This window comes from Aulostomus chinensis, chromosome 22 (assembly GCF_037954235.1).
Source record: "Aulostomus chinensis isolate RoL2024-O1b breed Wild chromosome 22, RoL_Achi_v1.0, whole genome shotgun sequence".
Taxonomy (NCBI): Eukaryota; Metazoa; Chordata; class Actinopteri; order Syngnathiformes; family Aulostomidae; genus Aulostomus; species Aulostomus chinensis.
In genome coordinates this window covers 4,459,877-4,482,764 of record NC_141341.1, presented here as the reverse complement: position 1 = coordinate 4,482,764, position 22,888 = coordinate 4,459,877, and the positions used below count along the sequence as shown (strand labels likewise).

Sequence of the window (22,888 nt, the reverse complement as noted above, 5' to 3'; positions counted from 1 at the left end):
GGCACTGTGAGCCCCTGCTCGTCATGGCCTAGAGATCTCACGGCTTAATTGGAAGCAGACTTCAAAGTTTCCCTCCTATTAAATGTTCTTGACATTTATTTGTTTAATTATAATTTTTTTTTGTTTGTTGCAGAAACCAATCCAGCGATATTCTCAAAATGCCACCTGCTCACTTAAAAAGCGACTCTGTCAGCGGATATTTGAATTTACTGCGAGTGAGATGCGTCCGGCCTTATTATAAAGTCAGCTCTCCACACCATATTTCTACTTGGGGACCTGGGATTGATTTGTGATGTCACAAATCACACTCTTCGGCCCGCCTCCTTTAAAAAAAAAAAATCAGAAGTCGATAAGCGCAGAGAAAATTTACACTTTGATCAATGAATGTGAAAACGGCCTCCAAGCGTCAGACTCTGCTGGTACATCATCCTGAACAGGGCACGCGAGCAAGAAATGGACAGAAAAACACATTCCTGATATCAACCTTGTTTGCAAATGAATAACAAATGGACATTTTCAGAAAAAAGCCGCACAAAAGACGACGAATGGCGTTTAATGTCCCATGAGGTGACGCAGTTTGAGGTTTAAAACCGTCAGCAGGGGCACGTCCTTACGTCTCTGTCCATCAGACGAACAGGTTTGTCTTTGAGGCTGGATTGGCTGATGGTATCGACCTGGTCTCATTTGTCTGCACCTTAAGAGACAAAAGTTGTATCCCAGTTGCTTCTACTTTTTCGTGCGCACTCAGCAAAAATGAAACGTTCCTTACGGATGTGGTCGGTGTGGTGGCGTCACACTCGGCGGGCCAGCGTGGCAGGTTACTGGGAGTTCTCATTTTTCAACAATGAGCGCTGCCTTTAGAAGCCCCTCCAGCAGGTTTGGTGCCGGTCAGCCTCATTCCTGCAGGGGACGCGCATCACGGCGCCGGTCGGTGCGCGCAGCATTTTGCACGAGCGCCTAAAACTTCAGCAGTTGTTGAGGTGCTGGAGAGACAGAGAGAAGCTGGCTTACGTGTCTGTCCCTCCAGAGGTTTGAGACCAGGATCCTGTAGATCATGAAAGGAAACCTGTCTGCAGCACCTGCTAATGTTCCGTGTCTCACTGTTGTGTCCTCTGTCCACCGATGTAATGTCAGTTGTCAGCTCGCTCGGCCTCATAGCGCCGGGTCGTCCACACAAGGCTGTGGAGGCGGAAAACATCCCTGCTCCCCGGCGGCCTCCTGATTCCCCAGACGTATTCCCTAGCGAACATCTGTGGGACGTTCTGGACCGCCGGGTACGTCAGCCTGCTTCTGTCTCGGGGAGCATCCGTGAACTCCGCTCAGCTCTCGTGGAAAAAAATGAAACAACGTTGCACAAATTTCATTCAATTACCGAGTTCATTCTCTGTGCAAATGGTGGGAAAGCACAAGCTGATGGCTTCGCTTCACACGCTGATGATTTCACGCACCTCCATTGTTTGGTACAGAAATTGCTGCTTTTCTATTTGTGTAATTCTGGAGGGGATCATCATCCAGATTCACAGACAGTTGTAGAAATACTCCGACTGAAGACCAGTACATCAGAGTGGAGGTGGCGCCATCATTGCTCCGCTCGATTCTACAACCCTCCGCCAAGTTGGGTGAAATTTAGCCTTGTAGTCTTTGCATGGTCCTGCTCACAAGCAAACCAGCACCAGAGTAAACAGGCCCTGGAGGTGGAGCCGACGGTAGCCACATGCTATCACAGCTTAAAGCATCCGCCCAAACCAACTAACCATCAACCTAAGTAGCACTTTATATTCCCACAAAAGATTACTCGGATTGATAGGTTCAGCGATAAGCAACCGCAAGCCATGATAACGTCACTAAAATGCACTGGTGAGTAACACACACACACACACACACACACACACATATACAAACACTCACTGACGGCAAACACAACCACATTTCTTTTCTCCCAACTGAGGCCAGCAACAGAATTCATAACCGCGAGTTGTCAGGCTACAGTGACGGGCATAAAAATCTGTCAGCATGAATCTGTCAGCCTGTTGTTTTCACCTGGGTGTAACTAGTATCATCTGTCAGAGCTGCTCTCAAATTGTCAGGGAGAGAGAAGATGGGTCATTATGGAGCAGGGAGATACGTCGTCTGGTGTGTTGACACGCCTCGCTGACACGACTGCTGGATCAAAGCAAACGGGAAGGCGAGTTATCCGGGAGCAGAGCGTCTCCGTCGCTGCGTGGTGAAGCGACGGCTTGGACTGTGTATTAAGGTTGATTGGAATTTGCCACTTAATGGTATTTTTCCTCACCGGGAATCTTTTGAACAATGTAGTCACATGTGGGAGGGGTGGGGGGGGTGGGGGGAGCCCGCGTGGCAGCACGAGCGTGAGTAGCGTGGCGCGGGAAGCCATGCGGCACAGGTTGGCGTGAGGATGACAGAAACTCAGCCGAGACTCTGCTGCATCAGGCCTCTATTGTTAAAAAGCTGTCAGATTGTCATGACAGTATCCCCACAGGTTATGAATTAATTTCAGCACAAGTGCTTGTCGAAGGAAAAACCTCACATTTCTCCCGCCACGCCGGTGAGTTACTGACACGGTGCGGCGAAAGTAGAATAAGCGTGATTCTTTTTTTTTCTTGTCTTCCCCCCCCCCCCCACCTGAGATTTTTCTGGTGTATTTGAGTCTTTTCAGGAAAGCTTTTTTTTTGTTTCTCTCTCTCTCTGTGTTTGGATCTATTAGTGTTTACATCAAGGCACTAATGGACCTCCTGCAGTGCAGAAATTTAAACTTTTTGATGGAAAAACATCAGTAAGTAAGAGGATGTCGCTCATAGCAACGAGAGTTAAGTGTTTTCAGGTGCCCCCCCCACCCCCCACCTCCTGGTCCTCGTAGTCCAGGTCCAACGCTGCGCTGAAATGTCAATGATGATGAGTCCCCTTGACGGCTTGCTGGAGACGACGAGCTGATTAGCTTATCATTTGGAGAGCAGGCGGCCGATGATTATCTCCCTCAGGTTGCTGCCGCTTGTTTGCATATGTGGTGCATGTCTGTCTGGCTTTTTTTTTTTTCTTCTTTTTTTTTTATGGCAGTGACGAAGGCTTATGCGTTCATCGGGTTGAAGCTCTACATAGCAGCTGCCCCAGTCCTCCACTAGGGGGGCGGTTAGGGTGAGGAGACCCTTTTATGGTGGTGTAAATATACACTAAAGCCCCGTTATGATGTGCTGTTCATCCTTACATTCAGCAGGGGTGCAAACCGAACCTCTCAACCCACAACCAAGGACACAGGAGGTGCAAATTCAAATCCCTGCGAGAAAGTTTCCAAGGGATCATCTCAACCGTGTTCTGGATCTGTGATCCACAAGATCTGGTATTGATACGATGCTTGATCAGCGTTTGGTTGGGGCCACGTGTTCTGGTTGGCGATACAAGAGATGGTAGCGCTCATGTTCTGGATGGGAGATCAGGAGGACCCGTTTGAAAAGAAAAATTCAAAAAAAACCCAACAACAACAGACAAAGAGTTTGATGTTCTACGTCCATGTTGCCTCCTTGGCAGGGAAATGCGCTGTCTGAGTGCTTTCTAGTTTAGGTTTAATTATTCTCGACGCACTGCCACTTTAATCACATTTATTCTATTTCTAAATTATACACACAAAAAAAAAACCCCATACAGCAACCAGAAGCATAAAATGCATTAAAAAAGCAAGTTTTTTGAGTTGCCTTTGAAATCAGACGTTTTTGAGTTCATAATGTGAAGCACAAAAACATGCATTGTGTTACGTCTGCACCTCCAGTTAAAGCAAGGAGGGAGATGAAACGCACGGTAGTTGGACCCTGCAAAATATACGTCCATCAGCATTTTATCAGACCAGGCATCAATGATAATCTGGATCTCGTATCTTAATCGAACGGCTCCCACCCAGACCTTCATCTGTGAGCAGCCTTTTGTTTGCATAAACTCCTCACTGCAGAACATTTCAGGTGATTAATTGTTGAAACAAGCCCAGTGGCTGAAGACTCTCCATTATTTCAAAAAGCAAAAGGCAGTCTGAATAAAAACGCCTGTAATCCCCCCCAGCTGAGCAGATTCCTCCCACTTTGCATAAACCGTATTTCAACCCCCGTGGAGTCCACCTGACCCTGAGGTTGAGAGCGATTCGAAGACTGCACCACCTTTAAAAACCATTCCGCGGCGTAGAGAGGTCTCGGACCCCATTGTGGCCGATGGCAGATCGACTAAATGTCAAGGAGCGTGTCTGGGGAGAAGTGATCTTTTGTGTGTTTGTGTGAGTCTTCAGAGGGTGAGGGTGGGTGGGTGGGGGGGGGGTAGGAGCTGTCATTGTTGCCTTGAGAGGTTATCACAGGTATCATCACTGAGTTGAAATGTCAATGACAGAGTTAAACAGCTGGAGACGGCGCCGAGCCCTCTTTCAGGGGCTTACAGCCTTCAGGCCTGATGACGGGGAAACTTTGCAAACTACTTTTTATTGTAGACACTCTCCGAGAACAGTGCATTGCTTTAAGACACAAAATGAACATTATTGGACATTTAATAATTCAAAAATGTAAGTAAAAGATGCAGCGCTGCCCCCTTGACAGTCGGGGAAACCTCAGAGTCAACTGAGATTCTTTGAGCCACTTTCAAACTTAGCAGTTTTCTTGCTGGAGTTCGGCCGGAGTTTAATTAGTGTATTTGCTCCTGGAGAACGGGAATCAGCAAGTCTTCTCTTCTGGAACAGATTAGGAACACCGCTGCTGTTCTTGGACTACGTCTGCATCTTTTAGGAGAGAATAGAAGTGTTTACATCTTAAATCTGAAGTTGTTTTATCTAAGGATAAAGGTTACAATTCACCAACCTGAGGTTAAACCTGCGTGGCCGTAACTGAGTGGGCGAGTGCAGAGGCATGCTAACTTAGCTAAGCTAAGCCTCTGCCATTCTCAACATTGTCCCTTCACTGACGATCTCCCGTTTGTTGATGTAGCGTCCAAAAGAGAGGCCGAGGCGGCTTGCTGAGCGGCGAGGCCCAGCTAGCGTGGTGCGTGGCCAGGCGTGTTCCAGCTCAGGAGTCCCTGCAGTGGTAAAGAGAGAAACCGTAACCAGGACTGGAAGGATCGTTCCAAACAGCCCAGCCTGCGTCGACGGATTCACAGTCGGATGTATCCTCAGAAAGATGGGGGAAACAATAATCCATCTGCGCTGAAAGTGATATTTATCGAACGGCGTCATGAATTAATGATTCCACCTGATAATCAGAGAGCCAGCAGCTGCTGCAGAGAACAGAAATGCCCCACTTTGGGTCCTGACCTACAGTTTAAGGCGCGTTGTCCCTGGACTCAAATGTCAGTGGCTCCTCCTGCTGAGACGCGGGGTGATAATCATCCCCGGAGAACAGATCGCTGATGCTTATTAATGATTCACGCCAACTGCATAGTAATGCTGGGCGCTGCCAGAGTTGGAGCTCATTCAGTCTCAGGCTGTCCCTGGAGAACAGCGAGGCGGCGGCGGCGGCGGCGGCGGCGGCGGAGCACAGAAGCATCAACGCCTGCTACTCTGAGAGAACTTTCACTTTAATTACTGCCTCTTCACTGATGAATCGACTTGCATGTTCTTGCGTCACATTGTGTACTGTGATTTGTTTGCCTGCATTCAAGTTTTTACAGTTTCGCCACTGGGTTTTGTTATTGATCGCAGATTAAAATGTTAATGACTTTCCACTTTGAGCGCGAATGAAGGATGGACTACAAACTTTGTGTTGCAGGCTTTTGCATGGTGCATTTTTCTTTTCTTTTTTTTTTAAAGTTTTATAATCAAAGCGCTGCGGATTCTTGATGCTTGAGATTTTTAGAGCCCTCGCAGCCGTGACGTCGACGCGGGCGGGTCACTCTCATCCAGATCTGAAGCAGGTTGTCATGGATTTTGCTCTGGTAGTTGAGACAATTTCGCATTTCCTTGTGCGACCATGTGGGCTTTGTGTAATTCGGCATGTGGGAAAGAGCCTGTCGGTAAGGGGAAGCGTTTGGTCTGTGGGCTGTGAGATGTGCCATCATTCTGCCTTTCTGAGAGTCCAGGAAGCCGGTTTTAATTCATTACTCTACTTGCCAGGAGCCGAGCACGTGTCTGTACTCGGTCAGCGTTTTTATAAAATGTTCATTCCACTTCTGAGGAAACAGGTTACTGAGCAAATTCCAGATCACTTCTAGGAATAAACCGTATCATGGCTCCCACTTTAGGGGTTCCTTGGTGATTGTTTGGCAAAGCGCTGCCAGTTGAAATTTGGATTAGAGTGCAGTGACAGGAATGGAGCTGGTCCAAGGATATTCAGGGGAGGTGGTTTTTTTTCACTTTCAAGGTTCATCTTCCACAGCATCCTGAATGCTACTAATGTCAAAACATGGCCACCCTTCGTAGTTTGCCATTTTCTGCCACGCAGAGTGAACAAACTTCCAGGCAGCCTTTAATGCCCGGCTCATCGTCTCATTCTTTTAGTCTCCCCCCTTTTCTTCTGGCTCCCTCTTATATTCCTGTGCTCTCTTACACACTCATTCTTTTGCTCACAACCCCATTTGCAGCCACCCTGGCTGGCTGCCGCTCCCTGGTTGCTCCCAAGTGGAGGCCCTTTTGTTGGAACAGCTTTTGGTGGAATTAAAAAGGGTGCCAGTACACCCACCCACCCCTCTATCTCCCTTCTCCCTCCAACCACGCCGCTGTGCTCAGTGTTCCGGGCCTCATTGTTTAGAAAGAGAGGGAGCGAGGGAGGGGTGGTTAGTGGAGGGGTGTGTGTGTGTGTGTGTGGGGGGGGGGGGGATTCAGAAGTGTGAAAATGTTTAGACAAGCAATCCCAGCTCTGTCTCCCAGTCTGTCCTGAGCTCACCCGCTCCACAAACCACAGCTTCCAGCCTCTCCTCAGTCACTGTTTCCTCTCCAGATATAGACCGCCGGTGACACAGAGGAAATTGCTCCCACCGTCTGTGTGGGGGTGCAGGGACGCACGGTGACATTTCCCCTCTTACTCACGGGGGCAATTAATAACCTGGGTTTGCTTCAGCATGGAGGCTTTAGCCGTGCTTTTTCGTGACGGCCTTCCCGCTCGGAGTCTGTGCCGGATTTGTTTGACCCTAAAATGTTGGAACTGAACACACTCATGTCAGCTGCTGCTAAATCTCATCAGTGTGGTTCAGGATGAAGGGACTTGAGAACAAAGTGCTACCCTTAAAAATCAGCACTGGTAAGGATTTTCATCAAAGCAGGTGAGATTAGATGCAGTGTGATTGGACTGTAGTTTTCTTTTTATGAGATAACGTGTGTGTGTGTGTGTGTGTGTGAGCAGGAAATTTCAAAACCTGGACTTATTTTGATCAACTTTGGAAGCAGAATTTACTGTTTTGGAGGTGAACTGGATCAGATGTGGTGATGCGCCGATGACGGTTCAAGCTGTCAACGCTACGGTTCTGGACGTGTCTATCAGAAGCTTGAGTGCACGGGAAAAAGTCAAAAAGAGTCTCAACGTGATCCTGGATAACCTGGCGAGATCCTTCACATCTCATGAGCGCCAAAGTTGAGCTCTGCAGCTTCACACACACACACACCCCACAGTAATTAAGTTAGTTGATGACATCACCGACGAATCATAGTAGAAGAAAATGGCAGTGCAGTTGTTGCAGAAAGAGACTTAGTAACAGTAATTAAAGAAAAAAGACCGTTCTGACTGGTTTTAGCGAATAAGGGCCATTTGTTCTGCTGATTGGCTGAAGGAGCTGTCCGTCAAAGCCCGTATTCCACCCCTTTATCTTCAGCTAGTCCACTTCCTGGTACCTGCTTGGGAGATTTTAAGGATTGTGTTCTGCATCATCGTGATCTTTGGACGTTGCTGGATTCTGCATTTTGCCAATATTGATGTTGACGTTCTGTGTCCGGGCCGGCCCCCGGGTGAAGGCGTGTGTTGCTGCACGCTGGTGATTCTTTCACCGCCTGCTGGAGGAGGGAGCGCTGCCTCAATATGACACCTCACCGTTCTGTGTAAATCGCGTCCACGTCCGTGTGAAAGAGAGAGCGCCTCATTAGACGCCGTCACCCTTGATTTGCAGGTCACACCTCTTGATTCCAGACTGCTGCCACGCATCGGAAATCACACTCCGAACCGGCAAAGCAGCATCATGATGTGTTCTTCTTAACGGCACAGTTTTGTAATCTGTGTGAAACGAGCTTCTGAGCTGCCTTCAGAAGAACCTGCCTTTTAAAAAAAAAACAAAACAATTGTGGCGTTTGAGTAACAGATGAGAGTCGTAGAAATGTGGATAGAAGAACACCGTACAGCGTTGAAGATCTCGCCGTGAGAACGAGTCGTTCCAGGTTCTGTTCTGGGTGAACGGGTGGGTAGCGAACATGTTTTCATCCCTGGAGAAAACCAGGTCAGATAAAATTGTCCACTTCCTGCTGTGGCTCATTTAAGCGCCGAAAACACGAGTTTATTGTGGAATGCCTTGAAATATGCCTGTGCTACTTCCTGTTTACTGGCTTCAGGTGGCACATATTTGTCCACACACAAAAGCAGTTTGTCATTTATCGTTTATAATTCCGCCCCTTTTCTAACAGCTTGTTCACATTTTTTGAGCCCCATTGACTTTTTATATTCTTACACAAAATATAAACCAGCCCAAGCTTATCTGAAATTAATAGCTCAGACAAAAAAAAGAAAGAGACAAGAAGAAGCATGGGAGGCAGTGAATGAAGAAACTCAACACCTCAGTGGAGTGATGCAAATAGAATTGGGTAAGAATAGAGAGCCGGCATTGATTTATCTCTGCTGCTGTGAGCCTCCTCCTCTTCCTCCTCTTCCTCCTCCTCCTCCTCCAGGAGCAGCCTGGAGCCTGTTAGCATCAAATTGTGGAGGTCAGCAGCCGACTAACCAGCCGGTGCAGGGACGCACCGTCATTCTGTCTGTTTTGATGAAACCTTCCGATGAAACAGTGCCAAAGTGTGTGTAGCGCACCTTCTCTCACCTCCGCTGGCGCCCCGATATCAGCGCCTACATCGACTGTATCGCGTGCGTGTCTCAGCGGCCAACATCTTGATCGACGGCGCTCACTTAGTCTCTCATTTGCATAACGCGTGCTAACATCTCTCCTCTTTAGCCGGTGACTCTTTCCCACTGCGGCGCATTTCCATGCAAGTCACAGTCGCATTAGGAAAGAATACCGGCGTCATTTAGAGTTACAGCCCATTTACGACTGCCAGCGTCGGTTCGGACCAATCCTGCCATGCATGCCGTATGTAATTAGATCATCTATTCCCCCCCCCCCCAAATATACAAGCTTCAGTTTTTTCAAACCTGGCTGGAAACGAATGGCTGTCCCGGCACACAAAGCAGCCTCGTGCCCTGTAAAAGGATATGGATGTCACAATTAAGTTTGTCAGGCTGTTTTTTTTCCAGGGTTCATTTCCTGGCACAGACCTTCATGTTTTCCTGTGGGTGTCAGGTGACTGACAGGAAACAGATGAATCAAAATAAAGGGGAAAAATCCTGCCTACATATTAAATCTACAATGGGACTTTAGTTCCTGTTGGCCTTAAGCTCCGGCGAGAGGTCAGTGAATGCGAGGACTGATCTGAAAAGTGGATCCAGGCAGATGAAAACAAATCTCCAACAACAACAATGAGGGAAAAACCTTGTGATACCGCCGAACAATGAGTCGCTGCTGATGAATGTTTGAGTTGGCAGGCACAAGAAAAGCAGACCAACCTGAACCTGTGGTGCAGATTTAATCTCCCCAAAATTTCCTCTGAACATCTTTTAATGTGCAGACTGTTAACAAAGATTAGTGACTATTCTGTCGTCCAAAATCCAGAAAACAACAAAAAAAAAACCCAGACCCAAAACAATAGAAGTTGTAATGAGGAGGCTCCGTGTGGAGCATTCCTTCTTTATTGGAACTACAACTGCAACAATTTAGAATGAAAATCTAAAGGTCCGTCTCAACCTGCTGTTTCTTTTTTCTTTTCTTTTTTTTTTTTTTTTAAATCCCTTTGCGGTGATCTGCTCCAAAAAGGAAAAAAAGACTTTAATTTGCCCCGTTAGTGTTTTTTATAACCCTGCTACCAGTCTGGCCCTCGTGAGACCTCCACCAACGGAAGCACATGAAAGAATCACTTCACCTTTCTTCCCGTAAGTTCACGAGGTCTCCTTCAGCCAACGGGGACGCAGGTTTCGGAGAACGTTGGCCTGCGAGGGTTTGAGCAACGCTGCTGGGAAGCGAAGGAGTGGACAGACGAGGGTTGAGACCTCATTCCTCCGTCAGCACGTCCATCGTAACCTTTGCAAAGCGTGCGAATGAACGTATCTTGGCTGGTCTGGGATCTGCGCAATAGCCGATCTGCGTGTGACGTTCAACCGCTGAATGTCAGCCAGTGACAGCAAGCACAAATGCTTTTTCCATCCATCCATCCATCTTCTTCCGCTTATTCAAGGGTCGCAAGGAGGGTGGAGCCTATCCCAGCATCAACGGGCGAGAGGCGGGGTTCCCCCTGGACAGGTCACCAGTCCATCACAGGGCCAACATACAGAGACGAACAACCATTCACACTCACAGTCACACCTACGGTCAATTTAGAGTATCAATCAGCCTCGTCCCCTCTTGATGTCTTTGGACTGTGGGAGGAAGCTGGAGTACCAGAGAGAACCCACACAGGAACAGGGAGAACATGGAGACTCCACACAGAAAGACCCCGTACCTGAGCCGGGACTCGAACCCGGAACCTTCTTGCTGTGAGGCCACAGCGCTGACCACTGCACCGCCGCCCAAAGCCCAAATGCTTTTAGTTATTTGTATTACATTTTTTATTCTATGTCCAACGAATCCACCGCTGACGTCGGTCTCAGTAGCCAACTCTTAACGTACACGGCGGTCGTGGTTTTTACTATTTAAGCTCTTTTTTTTTCTTTTTTTTTTGCTCGTCTCAGTCGAGAAGAAGGTTTTTGATGAATGTCTCTTTATCAGACACAGAAATACTTTGTTGGGTTAAGAAAACACGGTGGTTTGGAATGAAATGTGCACTTCTTGACAGGAAAGAGACCTGAGTGGCTCCCCCGCGTGTGGCTGGTGGTTCCAGGCCGTAGCTGCTGAGCGCTTCAGCCGGTACCGAACCCTCGCTCTGTTCCCCGTAAATAATTCAGCTCTCCTTTGGCCGTAATTCATCAATAAGTCAGCACACACACCCCGACAGTACACAAACACAGATGTACAGACAGGTTGCCCCCCCCCACCCTTGCCTCTTCCTGGCGGCCGCTGTTAAACCTGATTAATTGCCTCTGTATCTCTCGCTAATTCGGCTGTTGATTGAGAGATTTGGTGTGACAGCTGCAGGATAATGCTTTGTCTTCATCATTTTCTTCTCTATCTTGACATGCCCCCTCCCGCCCCCGCCTCCCCAGCCCCTAAAATCCTCTCTTAACTCCTGACTCTACCGTCTCTAATCTGAAAATCAGGGGTCACCTCTCTTTGCACACAACTCACCGAGTGGATTTCCTCCCGTGACTCCAAAAATTTCCTTGGATACTAAAAAAAAAAGAAAAGGGGGTGACGTTCTCTTGACATTAAGCCAATCAGTATTCCAGACATCCGCTCGTTTTCATTTGCATGATAGAATTGGAGAGTTCTTTTTAAGGGAAGGATTTTCTATTTTCTTCTTTAATAGTATATCATTGTCAAATGACTTGAGATATCGCCTGGTGCTTCTCTATGGGCCCCGTGGGCTTTCTTCTTGCAGCTCATTTCATTATTTCTCCTCCCTGCTGCTTTTGATGCGTACACATACCTGTCAGTCAGCCAGCTGAGTGTTTGGCTGTTTCTCTTTTCTTTGTGTGTGTGTGTGTGTGTGTGAGAGAGAGAGAGAGAGAGAGAGAGAGGATCCAATCCAAGTCCTCCTCAATTAGACCAAATGAAAGTGCAAAACAGATTAGCAGGGCTACGCAATTGCTAGCTCTGAACATCTGTCACTCTTGTAACCGCTGTGCACCGCGAGCTTCCATCTCAGTGTTGCTGAAGTCAGAAGTCTCGGTACAAATGTCACCAAAACAAAAGCTCTATTTATGTACTTCTTTTCTGTACAGTGATTCACATGACTTGGAGGGAGTCCTGAGGCTTATTTATGATGCATTCACAAACAAAGTAAATATCCAAATATCTGTCTTAGTTACTCCTTTTATTTTGAAATTCCCATGACACACATCCACTTCAGCTTTTTTTTTTTTTTTTTTTTTTTATGCGGCTCTGCAATCATCTTTATTCTTCAAAACTCTTCTTTTGATTTCTTTGTCTGAGTGGATAATATAGGTTTAATTGATTGTGCGAGAGTGTTGTCGCCGTGGTTTTATATGCTCTCTGGCTGCCATGGCAACAAGTCCCGTTAGCATGAAGTCAGTGAGCATCTGGGACACCCGGGTCTGTTAATTTTGGCAGCTAAGTTTAATTTAGTCTTCGACTAAGTCTTAAGACGACATTGCAAATTAGTTTTAGGTTTTTTTTTTAGGGTTTGTTGACAAATCCTTTTTTTGTCGCGGCTTCGTCAAAGAAATTAACGCTGGTACACCGCGGCCCCGGGTTCAGAACCGGGGTGGGGCGACAGGCATGTTTCATCCATTATTGAGCGCAGGCTTTTGAGCTGTGTTGCATCGTATCATTTCAGGACCGCGTTTGTGACTTTGGCAAATGTTTTATTGCAGTACACAATAAATGGTAGCTAAACTCGTGTTCTACACCCCTCAAGTCCACAAGAGGGGCAGCGCAGAGACTCACACGAGCTTCACTGCCGTCCATCTGGCGTTGCAGGTTCCTCCACATGTCGCCCAGCGAGCTAACATCATGCGCACATCAATAGTTTTGTGTTAACATGTGCACCTTCATTTTTGCCAGTGTTTTGTGCGTCTTGCTGCTGAGTCCCCGTGATACTGCTCCTCTCCCTCTCTCCTCTGCTCTGCTCTCCTCTCCCCAAAATAAAAATGACAAAGAGATTAACAAGTGTGCATGTTAAAACCCCAATAAATTATTAATGACACAAGTTGTCTTAACTGTCTCCAAATTGGCCGACATGACAGCCGTTATAGCGCCGAACCTGTCAACTGTCCCACATTTGACAGGGAAAACGTGAAAATATTATCTCTCGCTGTTTGTTCCATCTTAAAAAGGACAGGGAACGGTCTGATTACACGTTAGAGGACTGTGATTACTGACACCCTCCCTCTTCTACTTGATCAAGAACTTAATGACACACTGATGCAGGGGAGGAAAAAAAAACAACAACTGAAGACGAGTAAGAAAAACTGACACTTTGCTCGAAAACTTGGAGACAATGAGGGCCAGTGTGTGCGGCTAACAAAGAGTGTGTTATTATAAGCCAGTCAATTATGGCAATAATCTGCTAATCTGTTTGCTACACTCGAAGGAGAAAATGCATTCATTTTCTAAAGGGCTTATCCTGTTCGGGGAGTCTATCCCAGCATGCAGCGAGTGAAAGGCGGTGAACGCCCTGAACAGGTCCCCAGGGTGCACTCCGTGTCTGTCACAAGATAAAACCTCCTTATTTAAAAAAAAAAAGAAAAAAAAAGGATTAATATTTCAAAATGTTGGCTCACGTTTTTTTTTTTCTCTTTTTGTTACCTGAACAACATCCCGTGCAAAACCGGCGTTAAACTTCCAGATAACTTCATCTCGATGTACGGCTCATTGATGCACGGTGCTGTCTTCACACGTAATCCAACCAAAGTCACTTCCTGTGTGCCTGAGGTTGAATAAATGCAGTCTTTTGCAGAATAGCACACATTTGCTTCAGGGTGCTCTGAACCTCCCTTGTGGTGAGAGCACCATCGCAAAATATCAGCAGTACTCAAAATTGAAAACTATCTTTGGCAATTAATGGGAATATATGGTGACTACTGGGAATAAGCTGGAAATCCAGGGGTGTTTTATCCCGTAAATCATATGAAACTGTATTCACCTCATCATATAAGGACGTAAATATACATGTTTTTGTATTCTCGTGCGCAAATGGATATGCAAACACTCTACACTTTACAGTATTTTCGCCTCTATGTGGAGTGAATGGATTATTTCAGTGTGTTCATGGGAGTGTGGCCTCAAAATCCTTGCATTGGTGTGCAAGATGCTAATAAAACGTACATGTGATAGGAGCTGAATCGGCTAAACGCAGGAAAATGCTGTCCTCCCATAAAACCTTTTTAGAAAACGTCCGCTTAATGACTGTTAAATCCCACTAATTAACCTCATATGAATGGTCTTTTTTTTTTTTTTTAATTCTCAGAAATGTCAATATGTCCATTAATTCCCATTCACCCATGGAACGTTTCCAACTGTTTTGGGGGAAAAAAAGAGAAGGAAAAAAAAAGGGGGGGCGGGGAGAGATACAAAATCACATATCGCAATTTTTTCGACAGAACACGTGGACACTGTGGCTCTAAACATAAGGACGACTCACTTGTTCGTTTAAAACAATGAGATTTTTTTAACAAGTAAGCACCAATAATGTGAATAAAGCGGCTAAATATTAGAACAGTCTGGCGCGTCCAGAAAATAGCACGATTTCACTGTAAAAGTGGGAAAGGTGGACACTTAACGTTCCATCACAACAGCAATGAATGAATCGTAGCCGATTATGTAGCCTCACGTCACGATAGCAATGTGCGGGAATATCGACATATTTCACAGCTCAGCTCACGTGAGAAACACGTGGGAACCTTCCAGCCCCTTACGAGCTGAGATGATGGTCTTTACTTCAGGCTTTGGGTCCCCAGACATCCACCTCACATCCTCCGCGACTCCTCAAACAAGAAGCAGAAGCTGTAATTAAGCTAGAAAGAGCAGCGTTTCAGCGAAACGGCGGCGAGGCGAGGCTGAGCCGATATCAGGATCGAACGCACACGCGCCGATCAATGGGCATCAGTGATGAGCCGTTTGTTAGTTATTGCCCTGGTGGGCAATTAAACCGGAGTTGAACCGCAGGAGTACAAACTGTTGTGTGATGTTATTACCGCTCAATGCAGTCTGGACTCCCTCGCTGAGCCTGAAGCTCGGCTGTGCGCACCTCAGAAAACCTCCATCAACTCCAGATTTCAGATTGGAAAATAGAAAATGACTCTTGTATGGGGGCCTCTGACCTGCCCGCCCCCTCATCCCGGGGTCTATTTCCAGGCTTTGGGTTTTTCAAAAATGTGCTGAAGATTTCTTAATCCCCCCCGGGATGCTTTTGGAGGATGCAGGCGAAATGCTTCAACCGTTCTGGTTTACCGTCACATGAGAGCTTCCTGATGGCTGGCTGGCTGGCTGGCTGGCTGGCTGGCTGGCTGGCTGGCTGGCTGGCTGGCTGGCTGGCTGGCTGGCCGGCTGGATGGATGGATGGAGAGAAAAGGGTGCTAATGAGATGTGCGCTGGTCTTTCATGTGTGTCCTTTTCTCTTCCCAGCATGCCGTTTCTCCTGACTGGGTGGGTGTTGAAGCTGTGCGCGTCAAGGCTCCTGACGACTCTTGTACAAAGTGAACGCGTCTGAACTGAAAACCTAAATAAGTTTGGAATTTTGCACATTTTGGAATGAAAGGCAGTGAGAAGGGGAGTGTGCTAATGAGCCGGTACGCGACATCGCTTGTTCCCCACAGTCATCAGCAGCATGAAGCTCTGGCTAATGGACGGAGGGTAGAATGGGAAAGATAAAAAGAAGAAGGAAAAAAACGTTGTACCCTGTCAAAATAAAACTGCACCAACAGCCAGAGCGACGGATGAGTCACGCCTCTCCAGATGTGTCCTCTCACATCCGTCCTCTATTGAAAAAGAAACGCCATCATTCATTTTCACGTTGAGTTCTATTTCCGACTTAGCCAGACTTTGTCATTTAGATTTACATCAAAATGAAATTTCAGTGCAACGGCGCAGAGCTCCAAGTTCCTATAATGAGATAAATGCGCATAAGAATTGAAGAACTTGTGCATGTGCCCTCCCTGTGCGCCCACACGGGGGTCCGATCTTGACGGACGTGGACGCCGAGTCCACTCTGGCAGGTTGAGCCCGGGCGTGAGACCATCTGAAGCTACTCTGCTTGTAGAAGCTGGCGGGTCAGCCGATTTGTTGCGCTCACTGGATGGATCGTTTTTTTTTTTTTAACGGTACGTTGATTCCACTGGTTCAAAGGTCGAGATCCAGGAAGTGAAACGCACCGTTCGCCGATGACACGTCTGTTTAAACGGTCAGGTGTAACGCCGATGCTCTGCCCGCCATGTCAGGCTCAGCTTGCTGAGACAAGGAAGATTTCCTCAAAGGTCTTTTTGTCTTGAATCAAAGTATGTTGGTCGTTGGGTTTTTTTTTGGTTTTAAATTTCCTTCAAAAGGGGATGATTTAAACATTTCGTCATTATTTCTTGCTCCTGTCTCTCGGCAGTATTACGCTCAGACCCCTTGGAATTTATTTCGGCTGCCAAATCAGCAACCTCTCCAATGCGGAACGCTGCAAAGATTCAAAAGAATCATTTTCATATCATCTCTTTTTTTTTATCTTCCCTTAACAAGACAGCTTGTGAATCTCATGTATTCTGCAGCCGACTAAAGAAAGAAGGGATTTCTTTAAGCTTAACAATCTCATGCATGTTTCAAGTGTCAGTAATAATTCATACGCCGACGTGAATGGAGGCTGACGACTGCTCGCAACTTAGGCAATCACCAACGACCTTCGTGTTAGATAAGATTTCTCTTTGATGGATTCCTGAGTCATGGGTACATTCTTTCTTTCTTTCTTTTACGTCCTCATCTTTTGGTAGTCCTCTGTTGTTTGAGCGGTTGGCAGTCATGGCTCATCAGGCACCATGGGAGATGTGGTTTTACCCAGGAAACCTCGTGTCCCGGTTTCCGCTTCTCCTTCTCGTGTTTGACAAAAGAGAATGAAGACCAAAAAAAAAAAAGAGAGAGAGGAAAAAAAAAAGAACATGGTTTGTTTAGTTGTTGTCAAATGAGATGATAAAAAATGAGGAATATGAATAAATTCGTGATAGCTGATTGAAAGGGGTTAATCCATGAACTTAGCATGTAGGGGGTTGGTACGTTCATGCAGTTGAAGCACAGTTATTAACTGGACTTCTGTTGTTGTCCTACTGCACTTGAACGGGGAAGGATTGATAAACCCACCGGAGGATGTGGAACAGTAGGGGGCAGCGTGCGCTTCTGCAGCCGCTGGAAGTTTGACTTCATCCACCCTTTTTTCTTCACATTCTGAACACGCTAACCGTCCGCTAGCCGTGCGCCTTTTAAAGGACGGACTTTAATTCAAAAACTATTAAAGGAAAATGGACTGAGCTGAGCAAAGACAGGGCAAGGTTTGTCTCTTTGTCCAGAAATGTCTTGTTTTTGTTCTTGTTCTTGTTCTTTCTGCTTTATTCGAGACATTTGAAGACTCCACTGTTCAGGGAACACCGAGGCACTTAAACCTGACCCTTCTCCCCTTTGTCCTCAGGGGCGGAACGCGTCAGGAGGTCTGAGACCCGGCTCTTGGTGAACACTCAGCACTGACGATGTTGAATATTGAATGCGTTGAATGTTGAAAGATGCTGTTGATGTTGAATTACTGGTTGTGGTCAGTTGGGGTTAAACTATATAAAGAAAGAAGCAACCAAACTTGACGCATTTTGTCGTGCTTACTAAAGTTTTTCCCCTCCAGTCTAAATTCTTGCGTGAGCTGTACAAACGAAAGTGTCGAATTTTTGTCGCAGTATCACGACTGACACCCTCCTCGACTGTCCGGGTTTAAACTGTCCACAAATATCGGCCCTGGTCAAACAGTCGACAGTGTGACTTTCCTGGCGTCATGGAAACGCACTGAAGGTTTATTTGTAGCTCTGCAAGCGTTTTGCACCCTCACCATGCACCAGTGAACGACTGTCATGGTGAATTGTGTTCAAACGCACTGGATTTAAACTTTCCATTTTCTAGCTAGCTGGAGAGGAGCGCACAGAGAGCAATCTCTGCAGTTCACGGTGGTATCATCGCTCCATGACTGCTCAGTTGGTTTGAGCTGATTGGGAGCATTATGTAATTGCTTGGTATAACTAAATATGCGACGGGCATGATGGGTTAAATGCCAATTAGCCTACTATGTGTGTGGGTCTGGAGGCAGTCAGCCGGTGCACAGAGCCAAACATTTGATAACACGGAACAGTTCATGGCTCTGGGTTCACTCTGTGTTCGACTTGACAGGTCTGAGCCTTCATCCTGGTGATATTCTTTCTCTCTATTTCACTGGGATGCTGAGGTTAGCTCGCTGTGACAAGGCTCACACTCTCCACCAAGTGTAAGTGCACTGGCCCCTTTTTCTTCCTGACATGATGAGAAGGGGCGAAGACGGGAGGGGGTTTGAAGGTGTCAGAGGGAGGGGTGTGCGGGTTCTAACCTCCTCTCCAGCCTGTCCTCTCCTCCTCTCCTTATTCATGCTCTCCTCAGCTCAGGCTCTCATGTTTTATTCCCAGACTGTGACCACCGGTGCGTTCAGAGTGGCTCGTGGTTGGCGGTAATATGTGTGGACTTTTTCCTTCCACACATTCAAGAGCATGTGCACAAACACTGCAATCATCTCTGCGCTACCCCTTCAGCACATCGACTCTACTCCACACAGGAAGTAATTGCCACACACACACACACACACACACACGTATAATACACACTCTGGCTGGTGGAACCAGTCAATGGCAGCCCTCTGACAGTTTTCCAGTTGCAGTGTCTTGCATGAAACAGATGAAAGCTGTTTTTTAAGTCAAGTCAATTTTATTTGTGTGGCGCCAAATCACAACCAAAGTTCTCTCATGACACTTTACTAGTAGAGCAGGTCCAGTACCTCACTCCTTCAGTGAATCTCCACCCAACAATTCTCCATCAGCAAGCACATCCTGCAACAGCAGCCACCAAAACCTTCCTTTACCAGGCAGGAAAGTGGAGCAGATCCAGGATCAGTGGGGTACGGCCTTCTGCTTTGACCGGTTGGGGGGAAAGAGAGCAGGAGAGTGAGGCAGAGACAAAGTTAATGGAGGAAAACGGATATAAAGAAGGAAAGAGAGGGACGGAGATGAAGAGAGAGAGAAAGGGAAGAGACTGATGGACAGACGGGGACGAGAGCAGGTGGAGCTACAGGTGGCAGCTTGAGCCTCTTCGGGTCTGCAGCCTCCTCCAGCAGCACCCGGGATCTGGGATGCGGGGAGAAGCAGACGAGTTAGTAACACATGTGAGTACAGGAGGAGGAGAGAGAAGCCCAGTGCATCATGGGAGATCCCCCGGCAGTCTGAGCCTATAGCAGCATAGCTAAGGGCCAGCCTAAGCAGCCCTGACTATAAACCTGATGTCTGAGTCCTGGACTGAAACTGGGAGACTGTTCCACAGGAGGGGAGCCTGATAGCTGAAGGCTCTGGCTCCCATTGTGCTGTTAGAAACTCTAGGAACCACAGACTCCCCCCCCCCCCCCCCAATCAGAGCTGTACAACTTTGAATCAATGTTCTAATTGTTCATCCGACCAGGAAATCGGCTGTCAGATCAGTTCCCAGCATGAAATCCTCCACATCTCCTCTCAACAACGTGTCATTGTTGCAGTGTTTGAATATTGGAGCCAATTTATATTCCTCTGCTGATGGGGGGACGTTTTCTCCTCCCAAAGTTGATAGCGTGATCTGACGAGCTTAATTTGTTGTGTCAAACTAGTCCGGAGCCACTTGGTGGCCCCGTACACAGCTGAACCACAGCAAACCCTCCGGAGCCCAAACATCGACGGCAGGCCTCGGTGTTTGGGCCTGTGCTCGTGATCACCCTCAGTTATTCCAAGAGAAGTATCAGTTGTCATGGTAGCAGTAGCAGTAGCAGCACAGTAGACATGGTAACCCACGTACATGGAACTGGGCACACGATTCTTCGGAAAGCGTACAAAGGTTTGATGGGAAGAATTTGCCAGGGACCAGGTCAGTCAGGTGGATGCAGTTTGAAGAAACTCCCTTCACTTCTGAGAGAAGCTTTTTCAGGAAACAAATTAATATTCCAAGCACTGTGTTTTTGTACCATAGAAGACAGACTCATGTCATCCCATCAAACAACAAGCATTCATGAACTAGTTTGACTGTTGGTCATTAAATAATCAATTATCGACGCCACTTATTTCGTGCAAGGTCCCCGGGAGCTGGAGTCAATCCCAGATGACATTGAGCAGGAGGCGGGGCTCGTCCGGGACGTGTCGCCTGCCAATCAAACATCTGACAAGCGGAGACACACAAGCATTCACGCCTACAGGCGGTTTGGAGTCTCCACTTAACATAACTCGCGTGCTTTCGGTCTGTAGGAGGAGAAGTCTCACAAGAACGCGCAGAGCGTTCATACAGAGAGAACCCAGAACCTTCTTCCTGTGAGGTCACGTGATGAGTTCATCGTGAGTGTTATTAGGAAGGTTTTTACAGGCTTCAACACGAGCAGATGAGCCGCCGAACATCAGTGCTTCATCAAAACAACCGAGGCTTTAAGTTTCTATTTTAGTAACAAGGAGTGTTTTTCATTTAATGCAAAAAGAAAAAGCTGTTTTTTTTGTTGTTGTTGTTTTTTTGTTTTTGAGGCAACTCTCCTAAGTGTTACACAGGGATCTCTCACCCTGCCTGGTGTTGCATGTGTGTGAAACACTTTATCATGTCTCCCTGAGAGTCCTCTCAAACTGTGAGTGCTTGACCTCCGTGAACCGAAGCGCTGGTGAGGACGACCCGCTGCAGCCTCCAACCCTCCGATCCGCACAGCCACCCCTTAACTTCTGCCTTTGCACACGTATTTGCGAAAGGTTGATGGACTTTGCGGTTGCAGGACCTTTTGATATTTAGTTTCTAGCATGTCAAAACAGCGTTTCCGCCTCCATTCGACTGGAAGAACTCGTGGAACTCCAGCACGGGCTTAACGCCACAGTGAAAGACCTGGAGATGGAAAGGTTTGGTGTTTCTGAATCGCCGGTGCCCAAGCTTTTTCCATCTGAGGGTCAAACCCAGATTAAAAGATGGACTGTCAGCCAAAAGCGAACGTTTCACTGCGCTGCTAAAACGCCGCTTCAGTTTTTGTCTGACTTTGCTCAAGGCGAACTGGCATCCTGCATCAAGCGCTAACGCTGATCAAATGATGAGAAAGTGATGAATTATGAGGGACTCAACATATTTAAAGAGCATTTTTACCTCAAAGTGATTTTTAAAAAAAATTCTTCATTTTGTTTTATGATCAGGCCTGTTTTTTTTTTTTTTTTTTTATTGGATCCAAATGGAGCTTTATGGTGGGCCACATTTGCCCTGAGGGCTCCACTTTGGGCCGGCGTGTTCTTGATACACGACTCGCGCTGTGGCCTGTTGCTGTGATTTATTTCATCGTGACATTAATGCTGTCTTCCTGTTGGTTCTTAATAACTTTTATTGTTTTTACCACTGCCCGTCTACAGTTTTAATCTCGACGGGACTTACATCAACAAAAAAAAAAAAAAAAAAGTCAGCGTGCGTGTGTGTGTGTGTGTGTGTGTGTGTTTTTAAAGTACAAAACTAATATTGGAGAGTTCATGTCATCACAAACATGAGGATCCGATTGTATTCCCTGCCAGCGATGTGACTGGTCACATGCAACCTAAGGCGTCATGGGAAGTGGCGTCCCAGAGACATGATATGGAACATCAATCCTGTGTCTTTTTTTTTTTTTTTTTTTGGTCTTTTGTCACATGCTCTCGCTGTCGATACCGCATGAAGAGCATCTCAGACGGGGGGAGGTTTGTGACTGACTTGCTCTTTAGAAGAAGAGGGGCTGTGGACGGTTCCCCCCTCCTCTTGGTCTCCAATAGCAGGGCGGCAGCGCGGCGAGCTGATTGGCACCGCCGCCACCATTGGAAGGATTATTGTCACATACTGACGTGCCAACTCCGCTCCCATCCACCCAGTTAAATACATACGAGGAAGAAGGGTATCATTTTCCAATTTACTCTCACAGATGGATTAATTATGAGCTTTAATCAGCCTGTTATCACCCGACATAATTCAGACAAGTGTAGACTGTCCAGATCTCTCTCACACACACACACACACACACACAGGCGCACGTACCCACACACGCACAAGTGATAAGCTGCTAACAGTTGTCGCCACAGATTGCTAATTAAGTTAGATGAGATTCTACATGTCAGTTTTCTAATTTTTACCAACAAAATTGTTTGACCTCCAGGAGATTGCGGGAACGCGCTCAATCAATCATAAAATTTACTGGACTCGCATCGCCGGAATTCATTTGATCAAAGTGATTGGAAACTCCCATCTGTTTCCTGCGACGGGAGGAGGAGCGACTGTTTCCGCGCTGGCCCCCGTGGCGACGTGAACCGGGGCTAACGTGTGCGCTTGCATTCAGAATTAATTAGCCCCGTGCCATATTTGGAACAAGGTGGGACCAAAAGGAAGAATTAATGAAGAATGGGACAGACAGCAGCTGGTAGCTAATCCAATAAATGATTTTGTGTTATTAAAAAGCTCACACCAGCGCTGAGATTAAAGCCAGAGCTGCAAGTCAGTTTTGATTAATGAGAAGCGTGATTAATCAATTCTGTCTCTCCACACAGGAAGAGAAGTGAGCGCATGGACATGCCCTCACTTGCTCGTATTAGGTACGTCTCACTTAAACTAATGCAGTGCAACAATAATAAATCATCTCTTTGCCAGGATTACGTTGTTTTGTTTTGTCGAGGAGATTTTCTTTCATGCTCCTTTTGGAGGATATAATTTCCGGCGCCGTTGAACCATCCAGGCTTCTACTCCATTTTTTTCCCCCCTTGATGTTGGCAAAGGCCTGGCGATGCGTATCACTCTCCACGGCCCCGGTTTG

At 46.9% G+C, this 22,888-nt stretch overlaps 1 protein-coding gene and 1 long non-coding RNA gene across 3 annotated transcripts in view; one reads left to right on the top strand and one right to left on the bottom strand.

Moving 5' to 3' along the window:
- The window catches only part of pvrl2l (PVR cell adhesion molecule related 2 like), a 302,926-nt gene that overhangs the window by 1,015 nt on the left and 279,023 nt on the right, over positions 1 to 22,888 (top strand). The window lies entirely within an intron of this gene.
- Positions 4,638 to 5,386, bottom strand: LOC147240423 (uncharacterized). Its single transcript, XR_015111207.1, has 3 exons — positions 5,294 to 5,386; positions 4,845 to 5,058; positions 4,638 to 4,765 (listed from the first exon to the last, which is right to left on the bottom strand). It is a non-coding gene; the product is annotated as an uncharacterized LOC147240423 (long non-coding RNA).